Below are 12,595 nucleotides of genomic sequence, written 5' to 3' on the forward strand. Positions count from 1 at the left end.
ACTACAAATGCAGCCATTGTTGAGTCTTCTGTGAAAGGAGACTGTAATGCTAATGTTGATGCAGAATGGGCTTTTAGCGCAGAGTGCACTTACAATCCTGCTGTCCATGATGCATGCTTGTCAGTTTTGTTGCAGATTCACATGTGTGGTATTTTGACAGTGGTGCTACAAAGCACATTACCTCACATCATGAATTGTTTACCTCTCTCGAGTTAGTCCCTCATGGAAATTCAGTCACTTGTGCCAACAAGGCCTCTTATCCAGTTCAAGGAGTTGGAAAGATTGTGCTCCCTGCTGCTAATGGCAGTTCCTTCACACTTGTTGATGCACTTTATGTACTTGGGATCAAGAAGAATCTCTTGTCTGTATCCGCACATGCTAGACTTGGACTTTGTGCGCTCCTTGCCGCACTGTCGAAGCAAGGGACTTGCCAATACACCGTGTGCAAGCCACAAACGGCTCCAAGCACACAACAAGCCTAAACTAGCAAGCTCAAGGAAACAAAGGGTGTGTCACTCACCGCTCTACGCTCGCCTTCGTGGTGGATTCCTCGCCGCGATGAAGAAGAAGCTGCAGTCGTGCCGCGCTCAACCGCCTCGCCGCCGCTGTGCCTTCGTAATGCTCGATCGCACACACACTCTCCCTCTCTCTCTCTCTCTCTCACACACACACACAAGGAGGTGAAGAAGAAGAAGATGGAGATGGAGCAAGAGCACTCTTCAATTGCACAAATGAGAGAATGAGTAAAAATTAGGTTTAGTTGGCTTTTATAGGAGCTCACCCCATTCACACTTGGGCGCCCATGCTTAACCAACTAATCCCTTGAATGTCCAAGTTAAAGTGCGCCTCTCATCGGCGATCACTCTACCTTTCCCTATTGGACCGACAAGCCCGGTACCTGACTCTACCAAATACATAATACGCATCCATCGTAGGTGATGGGGTGTCCGTGAGCCGTGAGGGTTAACATGCCCCCCTTCCTGATGTAGATTCCGTCCTCGGAAGCTATTGAGTTGAAGCTGGGTCGTCGAGGTGGAAGAGCATTTGAGATGAATGTCCTTAGCCTTCTTCAGTCACTGCAAAATCAAACAACATTGGCACAGTAATGGCATTCTCTTAAAAAGCATATGCAGTTTTAGGTAGACACATTGATTGGTAAAAGAATTTCAAACAATTTGGTAGCAATGAACATTAAATTGCAATGTAATCAAATGCATAAACAGATGTAAAGGTAGAAAATTAAACAAGTCTGGGGTCGCTAATTTGACGGTCGAAAAGCACTAGAGATCGAATATTAATACCATGGGTAAGCTTCTTAATTTTCTGTGGTCAATTAAGTTGTTTAATCGCGAGAGCCAAGTATTCATGTTCGAGGGCTGACTAGAGGCTATATCAAGAAAACCTTGTAGTTAAGCTACCATAAAAGGAATTTCTCATGAAATCATCGCCTGACTGATTACTTTTTCTTTGACCCCCCAAGGTCTTTTCACATTGATTCAATTATGATGTGTGTGCTTATTTTGTATGCCTTGGGTTTTTTGCTTTTCAAGGAAAAGCGCCCATGCTGGGAACCTCTAGGGCTCTAGTACCATAGGCGATACATGTGAGTGAAGTACCAAATCAAGCCGAGATTTCTCTTCCAGCTTAAAATTTTACATTGTGGCACTTTGATTTTTTGCTTGTTCATTTTCAGCATTTAAATTTTGTAACCTTGGGAGGTCATATAACACTGTTACATCCCCCAGGCTCATCACATTAGTAAACTCCCTTTATAATACTTAAGCTAAAGGTCAATAGGGTCAAGCCCACTAGAAAGCCCTAGTACATTTCACACAATGCTGCCTAAATCGGATTAAGAACCTAAGTAACCATTGCTTATTAGGAAGGCATTCCCCATGGTATTAAGAGAAGATCTCTAACACCTAGCTTGGTCAAAGTAGCTTAGTCGGACTGCTTGATTTTTACACCTAGACAAGTGATTATGACAAAACATTACATTGAATTAAATGTTTGATACTAAGCAAATGCGCTGAATATTATGCTACCAATCACAATCAAAGCAGACAAACATGGATGCAAAAAAGATAAGGGCAATGCTAATGGATAAGAAACACCTGTTTGTGTCGATGGTCGCGCTTGATTTGAAGTGTGAACGAGAGAAAGGTTCCATGAAGGTCCAAACCCTATCAATAGCAACACGCTCCTGTACACACTAGGAAACAAAAGGAATACCTCCAGGAGGCACATCAGTGGGAAAAATTAAAACTCCTAAAAAACAAACTCAAAACACAATCTAGACCCCTAACCTACCTATCTGTCACCCCTTTTAGAATCAAGGAAAGAGGATATTATATAAACCGGGTGGCCACCCTAAGGCTAGGCCTCTATCCTCATCATCTAGATAAATAAAATCGTTGTCCGTGAGGCCATAGTCTTCCTCGGTCTCTATTAGTTCCTCTTCATCATCCTCTTGTGCAAGCATGCTAATCAAGAACCTCGTGATGCGTGGATACTCATCTTGTGCAAAAGAATAAGCATGTGCCATTGGAGACACATTCGCTACTGGGTAGGGATCACTAGTTAGCCATAGACATATCAGCCATTCTAACTCCTCAAAATTTCTCTCACATGCAAGGCTCTCTATCAAATCCCATTCGCAAGAAAGTATAGGGTAGCATACGTAGAACACTTGTTGAAAAGACAAGGGGTACCTTTCATCAAAAATAGAAGTGCATGCCTCTGGTGAAGTAGCCATTTCTGACAAGACAGATAGATTTGGTTAGGCCTTTAAAACATAAGAGTTGTTTTTGTGTGTTGCTTGAATTGACACGGTGAATTTGGACTTATATGTAAGATCTGATAGGGTGCTCTCTCATTGCTAGGCGCTCTTGCTCTTTACTATTTTTGTTTTTTTGTGAGTATAAGGCTATATATATACATTCCCTAAGATCGGAGATTGAGAGGTCAGGGAAAAAGGTTGAGAGGGAAACAAATGAATGATGACTGTCAGCAAACACTCCCCCCTTCCTTGGGTAGATCATACCATTTGAAATGAGCTTGTCACCCTTTGAAACCAATTGTTCCAGTTGGTAATAGGTGAGGATTTTTGCCAGTAGTTTGTTATTACCCTAGGTGCCTTGTCAAGCTGCAAGGGTGGTAAGGTACTCTCCCATGATTTTATTTGCAACGTTGTTGTAGGTGGTGAACTTACCCCGGAAGGTGCAAACTCTTTCGTGCTTGGATGGATATGTACAGTGGTAGGTGGAGGTTGTGTCGAAACTTCTATTTGCGTATAGGAACTACATGAAGAGCAAGAAGCTTCATTTGATTTCCCTGTTCCTGAGCTAGGTGGAACAAATCGTTCTTTCTTTGGTACCCAAACTAGCTCGGGAGCGGGTGTATAGCATTCTGTGATCTTTTTCTTTGCACGATCATTGATTCGTTTTGGAGATACGGGATTGGGCTCACTTGGGTCAGGTGATAGGTAAGAGTACAATCTACGTTTTGGCACCCAGATTTGATCATTTCCTTGATAGTAGCCTTGGGCTTCCAATAGTCGTTTAGGAATCCAACGCAGCGTTTCTTTACATTTCTTGGAGTGAGTGGTACGGTTCTTACTAGGTTTCCATTTTTTTGCATCAACCATGCTCACTACAGAGGTTTTAGGGACCCACTTGTATGTTTTCTCTGTTATATTAGGATGGTTCTTGTGTGTCTCAAGCTTTCTTTCAACTACATCAATTGAAGCTCTAGAGAGTTGGGCTATGGGGACGTATGGTTCAACCTCCTGGACATGCAATGTCTTGGGTTTTATTTCCTTGGGCAATATCTCAGGGACTATGGCTTGAGTGGTAGGGCTAAGAGTTGGTTTTTGCGTTGTAACACCCCCAGTCCCCCAATCAATAGTGCATTTGGTGGCTATCATCCACGTGCGGCCTAGGTTTATATTACCCTCCATAGTTCCAGTAGGCATGACCAAAAAGTCTTGAGCTACCACCCCATTGTCATAACTGACAGAAGTGTGCCAGATTCCAAAAACCGTAGTTTTTTTCTTGTTGACACCCTTGACTTGGATAATACTCTCAGATAGAGGTGGCTTCCCTAACTGACACCACACCCCATAGGATAGCAGATTGTATTTAGCACCCGTGTCCAATAAGGCGTTATATAGCACTTTTCCATAGGCACTATTTAACTCAATGGGGTATCGTAGAGGTGTGTCAGAGTCCAACCCATCCTCTTCGATTTCCACGTGGAATGCATTTGTGACCCCAAGGTTAGCCTCTCGTTTTTGTCTTATACGTTGTTGTCGCTCCTTAGCCTCAGCTTGAGCTTGTATCTTGTTTAACTCGGTTTGTGCTTTGGCGGCCTTCTTTTGATGAATGGCCCGTAGTTCTTCTTGGCTTAAAGGATCATAATATCTTTTGAATTTACTCCCATTGAGGAATCCAATGGTTTCAACTCCATCAAGAGTTTCCACACGAAGGGTACCTTGTGGGGTAATTTCACATACTCTATATGGTCCTTTACCAGCATATTTCAACTTTTTCTTCTCTTTACGTACTCCATACATAAGGACTTTATCACCAACTTTGATATCCTTGTCCTTCACATGGCGATCAAACCACTTCTTTCTCCTATCCTTTTCCACAAGAGCATTTTGCACAGCCAACTGTCTCTCTTCGTCTAGTTTTTCTAAGATAAACAAACGCTCGGTTAAGGGGTTACCATTCCATCCTTCTTGCGAAGCTACCCTAAGACTAGGAATGACAAACTCCCAAGGCATAACCGCTTCTTGGCCGTATACCATTTTGAATGGCGTACAATTAATAGCCACTTTATAAGCAGTACGATAAGCCCATAGAGCAGATGTCAACTTCAAATCCCAATCAGTGCGATGAGCTTCTACCGTCTTGGTTAAAATAGAGATTAGAGTCTTGTTGGTGCTCTCGGCTTGTCCATTAGCTTGCGGGTAATAAGGTGTAGACTTATGGTGGGATATCATAAAGGTCGTGGTAAGCTCTCTTATTACCTCATTTATAAAATGGGTACCATTATCACTAACAATTTCAAAAGGGCAACCAAATCTTGTGATAATGTTCTCAAAAAGAAACTTAGCTGTTGTCCTAGCGTCAGCTTTTTGTGAAGCCTTAGCTTCAGCCCACTTTGTTACATAGTCCGTAGCAACTAGAATATATCGAGATTGAGTGTTGCGAGCTGCGGGACTAATTGGACCTACAAAGTCTAAGCCCCATTTTTCAAATGGTTGGGTTACTTTAATAGGATGTAAGGGCATTCTGTCCTTGCGCTGTGTGGTCTTGTAACGTTGGCACTCATCACACCCTTTTGTAAAAAGTGATGCATCCTTAAATAAAGTTGGCCACCAATAGCCTGATTGCAGCACCTTTCTAGCAGTCAGGTCCCCTAAAAAATGTCCTCCTGCTATGCCCATATGTGCTTCTTGCAAGATATACAAATATTCATCCTCGCGGGCACAACGCCTAAGAATATCGTCCTTGCCTAATCTATACAGGGTTCCGACAATCAAACAATAGGGTTCACATTCTTTTACTAGCCTTCGAGCGATATCCTTACGAAGTTCCTTGGGTGGAAAACCATTAACTAAAAAGGTAACAATGTTCTCACTCCATTCAGGCATAGTCTCAACTATGAATAGGGAAGTATCGGGTAATTCATCATCAACTCCTATAGGGGCTTCACCATTGGGTATGCGAGACAAATGATCAGCCATGACGTGCCTTTTACCGGGTCTCACTACAATCGTGAAATCAAACTCCAGAAGAATTAACAACCATCGTGTGATTCTTCCTGTGGAGCATGGCTTGTTTACCAGATACAGCAACGCTTGATGATCCACATAAAATACAAACTTGTTTGCCAGAAGGTAGTAGCGAAATTTCTTTACTGCATAAACCATTGCCAAACCTTCTCGCTCTGTAGTGGTGTAGTTCCTTTCAGCATCGTTCAATTGACGGCTTGCAAAGCTAATGGGATAGTCCAATTTATGTTCTCCTGGTTGAGTGAGAACACACCCAATAGCAAAGTTTGATGCATCAATATGCACATGGAAAATGACATCCCAGTTAGGTGTCCTTAAAATCGGAGCACTTGCTAGTGTTTTCTTCAATTGTTCATAGGCCTGGTCACACTCTTCAGTCCATTTAAATTCAATGAGAAGCTTGTACAAAGGACGTGCTATCTCAGCGAAAAATAAAATAAACCGTCGATAATAACCCACGTGTCCCATGAACCTTTGAACTCCCTTGTAATTGGTTGGTGGTGGTAACTCTAGAATCACTTTAATTTTGCTCTCATCGGTTGAGATACCATTCTTGGATACTATATGCCCTAAAATAACTCCATGCTTGACCCAAAATTGGCATTTGAACGGGTTCAATGAGATACGATATAACCTACATTTTTCAAACACCTTCCGCAAACATGATAGATGTTCTTTCCAAGAAGAGTAAACACAAAGGTCGTCTAAGAAAGCTTCACAAAACTCTCTCAAATATTCTTTAAAAGCAGTGTTTATTAATCGTTGGAATGTAGCAGGGGCATTTGTTAAGCCAAAAGCCATCACACGAAATGCAAACACGCCAAATTCTGTGATGAAGGCAGTTTTAGCTTGGTCCTCTAGCGCTATCGTGATTTGGTTGTAGCCTGAGTACCCATCTAGAAAGCTATAAGCTTCCTTGCCTGCAACTCTTTCGAGTACATGTTCGGAATATGGTAGGGGGTAATGGTCTCTTCTAGTAGCTGCATTAACTTTTTTGAGGTCCACGCACACTCTGAGTTTCCCATTCTTTTTTGGCACGATAACTATTGGCGACACCCATTCAGAGTGTTCAATAGGATATATGAACCCACATTTGATAAGATTTTCTAGTTCTTCTTGAATGATCTTTGCGTACTTAGGATTCATCGGGTAGGGTCTTTGTTGTACGGGCTTCGCAGTGCTAATCATAGGGATTGTATGTTGGACCACAGAAGGCGGAACACCTTTCATATCATGGTATGTCCAAGCGAATACGTCCTTGAATTCCTTGAGAAGCTCTTTGAGGACCGCCTCTTCAACTTCCGTGAGGTCTTGGGCAATAAAAACAGGTTTTGATTCTTCACCGGGGTCAGCTAATTCTATTTCTTTAACTATTGCCGGACCATCATAGATTCCATTATTCCCATCGATAGGTATTCTTTGGGCTTTTGTGTACACAACCTTTGCTTCCCCTGTGGTGTAAGATTTGAAATGTTCTGGTGCAGGATGCAAGTCTGTGGATTCTGGTTGTGCGTTGGTTTGTGCTTCCATTTCTGCTTTCTTGTGTTGTCGAGCTAACTCTTGGTTTTGACGCCTCCTTGCAGTGCGGCTCAACTTTGGCTTGTCTATGATCTCTAATTGGGCTATGTCATGGGGTCGTGGTCTACACCACATAACATTTTGGAGATATTCACCCCAATTGTCTACCAATTTTCGATGAGCATCACATGCTCCTATATAGCTGAGCCATTCTGCTGAGGATCTCTTCTTGTTTATCCTAGCACGTACATTGGCTCGATATCGACGCCTCTTAAGGTTTTTCTTTTTCTTATTTGAGACCTGCTTTTGATTTGCATTTAGATCTGGCTCACTAAAGGAGTCCTCGTTGGTGTCCTCTTCACTCTCGGAAGAGCTATCATCGGTTGATGTGCTCGGTCCTTCCGAATGTTTTGACTGTGAACTTGCTCCACTCTCTAATTCATGAGATTCAGAATCCGTTTCACTCTGGGAGTCAGTGTCCAAGTCGTGTTGGTCAAAGTCTTCTATTGAGCTATCGGTGTCACTGTCAGATTGGTCCACAATTGCCTTGCCCTTAGAAGATGCATGTATGGCACTTATCATGTTCAGAGGTGCAATTTGTGGTACCTCTTCCCCCTCTGGTGTGACCCAAGTGGTTCCTCTATTTCCCCAGGTATCTATGGTTGCAGTTAGGTGTACCCAATCCACATTGTCCGACTCAGTCATCCCAGGTAGGATATCCATATAAGGAGAATCTTGGCCAATGTCTGTATCCTTCTTACAAGTGTAACAATATTGTAGTGGGGCCGAGTGAACTGTGGTGTCAGAGCGATGATCAATAATGGTTTTACTCCCTAAGGGGTGTACCTTACCAGTCACCAAATCCACTCTAAGGACAGAGTCTTGGAATTGCAAATAGACATGATTTTTAGACCAATCGTGAACCATTTGTGCTTCCCTCATGAATGGTCGTCCTAAAATCATTTCATATGACATAAGGTGTTTAGAGAAATCCATTACAATGAACGTATGTCGTACCTTGTGTCCTAGAACTTTGATCTTAAGATCCTTGAGCATCCCCATAGGTTTGGCTATGGTACCATTTGCCATCTTTACCACAATGTTAGTAACACTGAGGCGGGGTTTTCCCATGGATTCCCAACAATCTTTTGTAACGATGCTAACTCCTGCACCACCATCAAGAATTCCCTTTATAGTTAATCCCTTGGTAGTGATGGGTAGGGTCGCATTAGACTCGTCGCCTTCAAAATACTGCCCTCATTCGTTAATGGGTACCTCAATCACAGACTCGTGTCCATCTAAGTCAAGTGATTGCACATGATTTTCCTCATCAATCATAATCGAGTCAGGCCTATTTGGTTGCGCAAACTGCGGTAATCCGGTTCGTAGCTCTCCGTTAAGGAATGCTCGAAGTGCAAGGAATAACTCAGGATCTCCATACAGCTTTGCTATGATCGTGGTTCGGACCTCAGAAGACATGAAGTCCACTAGTTTGGCAACATTCATTGGCGTTTTGCAGGGTGTAGGTCCTTGACTAGGAACTGGTGAGGATGGAATCTCATATTCCTCAATGGGATCAGGTATTCCTTCGTTAAACATCCTTTCCAACAAGAAGGGTGTATGCTCACTTTCTGATGTCCTGTCCTCACTCCCTTCTTGGATGATACTAGATATGGCTAACGGTCTATGGTTCATGTGGGGTGGATGAACTTGTGTGGGAAACACTGTGTCATGAATTTTGACATGCATGGGTTTGGTTCTAGTTTCCTTTGAGTCTCCTCCACTAAACCTCTTAGATGTTTCACCTGCTTAATCTCGTCTACAGGGTTTGGGTACGTCCCAATCTTCTTTTTACGATTTTTCCCTTTTTGCCCCGCGATTTATCTTGGGGGTCTTGGATTGGATTTGGAAACACTTGTGGTGTTTTCAGAGGCTCTTTATGGTTTTCTCTCATTCGGTTTTCATTTGGTCCATGTTACGGTTTTCCTTGTCGGTCTTTCCCTTTGTGGTATTGGTTCTAGTCTCCATTGTCTCGACTGAATCTGAATCATCCTCGAGGTCATTCATATACACGGGGTCATCTCCTGTTCCTATGTTTGTTTTGGAACTTGGCTTTGAATTTTCCGTATTCTGCGACTTCTTCCTTCGTGTCTTCTTTTTCTTTGCTTGGATAACTGACGCGGTATCTCTCTCTTCGAGGATATGTCCTGGCCCTTGAAGCATGGACCGTGTAATCGCATAAGCGGGTGCAACGGGTGGTATTGGCGATGTCACACTAGCAATTTCGACCAAATTCAGGGGTGTGATTTTAGGCGCATTTGGGTTATAGGGGCATTGGGCAATCAAGTGATCTATGCCACAACGATTACATGTGAGTATTGGCATTGCAGACGTGCTCCCTTGATTCACTTGCATCTGTGCAGCATTCTTTTGCAGCCTAATAGGGCACTCCGCTACTCGATGTGGTCCACCACACTCGTAGCATTGAAGAGGTGGCCTCCTAGCCTGGGTGTTGATATTTTGACCTCTAGATGTGAGAGCAGCAACTTGATAAACCGGCTTGACTTGTCCCCAACAATCTTCCATGTAGTATATAGGACACTCTTCCAATGTATCAAGTCCGTAGGCAATACTAGTGTCTATTTCCTCCTCACAACCATCTGCATAAGCATTAGATGGCTCGCAACCCACTTGGTTCATAGGGGCGACTCTTGGATGCGGGGGCTGCGGTCCTAGCACAGGAGGTGGTAGCGGTGTAGCTTGTACAACATTTTGAGATCTAGGGACCATGTGTTGCGGTAGTTGCTCAACAGGTGGAGTAGGTTCCAATACAGGAGCTCGAGGTGCATCCGTCCAGGCTACAGGTGGTCTATTTGCCATCATACGTTTGATCATTAAACAATCCTTAGCTTGGTGACCATACCTACCACATGCGTTGCAAATTCCATTAAATTTTACTCTAAACGTAGGGCACTCACTAGTGCTATGTGGACCTAAGCAAATGGAACACCATTGTTGCTCCCTTCTTGGATACATGTGACTATTTTGAGGGGGTCGATTATCCTTAAGAGACTCTTGGATTGCCTTGGTGAGGTCTGTCAAGAATGTCTCAAATACCTTTGGCTCATTGGCAATGGGCTTTGCAGTCATGGGTTCATACTCAATGGCTTGTGAGCTAGTGGATCTCGTGTCAGTAGACACCCTCATGCCTGCTATCATCAAGTTGTCCTCTAATTGGATTGCATTGGCAGTGACATCTTCCCAGGTTGTGATACCTCTAATCACTAGTCCATTATAGATTCCTTCATTCCTCAACCCTCGAATGAATCGATCAAGCAGTTGGTTATTGTTGAAGCGCTCATTTACAGGGCAACGAGAGTTTAAGTGCTTTAGACGACTAATGAAGTCCCTTACTGACTCTCCTTCCTTACGTTCGGCCTTCTGTAGCTGAGATGCTACACCCCAAAGCACACCTTCTCGTATGTACTCCTTTAGAAACAACCTTCGAAGGGTAGGGTAGATTGTTTTCTCGTCCACCCTTAGGGTCCTATACCAATCTCCAGCCTTCCCACTTAATGTCAAGCTTAAGGCATTGCACTTATGTAGTTCGTTGCGTTCCCCTAAGGAATCACATACTTGTTCAAACACTTCAATGTGTTTCCTAGCATCTTCGTCCCCATTGAATTTTTGCGTGAGTTTGGCAATTTGTACTGCCTTACTTCTAGGCTCTCTATCAGATGCATGACGCATATTTTCCGCGATAGATCGACCTATGGTTTGAGCAAACGCTGCCAAGTCACCTATGTGAGGAGGTAGGGCCGGTGGAGGTACTCTTGGAATCATATGTGGGAGAGGGACGGGTGCCGGTCTTGGCATATGTGTGGATGATGCACGATATGGAACATAACCGGGCATAGGTCCACTCGGATAAGAGCTAGGGAGCGGCACTCGAGGAGCATAAGCAAGTGGTACTATTGGAGGTGTGGGGGCCATGTGTGCATAAGGGGTTAGAGGCACATATGGTCGAGGCCCCATATTAGGTACTACGACACTAGGTAGTGGCACTGCGCTAACCGTAGATGTCATCGGTACATTCTCTGTCAGGCTTATCCCTGGAGTGAGCACTGGGTTTTCCTTAATAGAGGGTTGAGCCAAGTTAGGGAAGCTAAAGTTTTCGCTCGGAGGCTCAGATTGCATAGAGACCCCAGGTGAAATGACGTAAGATGGGTCCATGGGGCTCATTAGAGGAGTCTCCATTTGTGATAGAGTAGGCTGTTGAGCCTTGCTCGTATCCAAAAATCTCATGGGGCCAGTTGAGAGTATATTTACCCCTCGGTTTTGCCTTTCTGATTGAATAATGCCATGGATAACATTACAGATCATTTTCTGTTGATCTTCGATGCTCGTGGCACTAGAGGTGGATTGTACAATCTCTATCCATCCTACATGGTAGGCGTGGCCAGAGTGTAGATCCGTCAACACCTCGGTGTGGAGGTCGTATGTCCAATGATCATTAATGAACAATCCTTCTAGAGTCGACGTGTTAACGGTTTCTTGTGAGGTAGAAGCAATGTTGCTCCCCATGGTTTTACTTGTCACCAACGGTACTCTAGAGGGAACTTCTGAAGGAGGCAGCTCAACAGGGCCTTCTTCGTAAGAAGTTGGCAGGATATCCACATGGACACTCTTTGGGGGTGTGGGGTCCAGGTGCGATGTGAAAGGAGAGTCCACTTCCCCACCCCCTTCGTGTGCTTCATTTGCATCAGGTTCCGAGCGAGTAGCTCTACCTAATGTTTCCATGAAATGGCTAAACATACTAGTACTAGGCTGTGGAGCTTCGGGAGGTGCATGGCCTTCTCTCTCAGTGTTTTGGGTAGGGTATGCTTCCATGATTTCTGAGTCGGAGGAGGAATCACTAGCGGCTATTTTAGGGTCTTGGGTGGTGCTACCTTGTGTCCCCGCTGAGGGTCTAGAGCTTATCGTGGATGGGTAATGGGTGTCCGTATGAACAGAGGCACTGTCAATATGCTCGTGTTCTAGCACCCGCCCAGAGCGTAAGTGCATGTGCTTTTGATACCCTAAGGTGTCAAAAAGCTGCTCTAGGAGGCCTTGTGACTAGTTTTTAGCGTGTTTTTTGTTTGTTTTTTTGCTAGATTTTTTAGAGCGTGTCGTGGAATGGGCCGTGTGATAGCTCGAAACGATCGTATCGGTCAGAGGGTCGTGCCGTGCTTTACAGCCCTCCGTTTGGTCACTCTATGCCCTCGGAATCCCTAAAAC

The sequence above is a fragment of the Adiantum capillus-veneris genome, chromosome 4, assembly GCF_014529385.1.
Source record: "Adiantum capillus-veneris isolate H3 chromosome 4, ASM1452938v2, whole genome shotgun sequence".
NCBI classification, from domain to species: Eukaryota; Viridiplantae; Streptophyta; class Polypodiopsida; order Polypodiales; family Pteridaceae; genus Adiantum; species Adiantum capillus-veneris.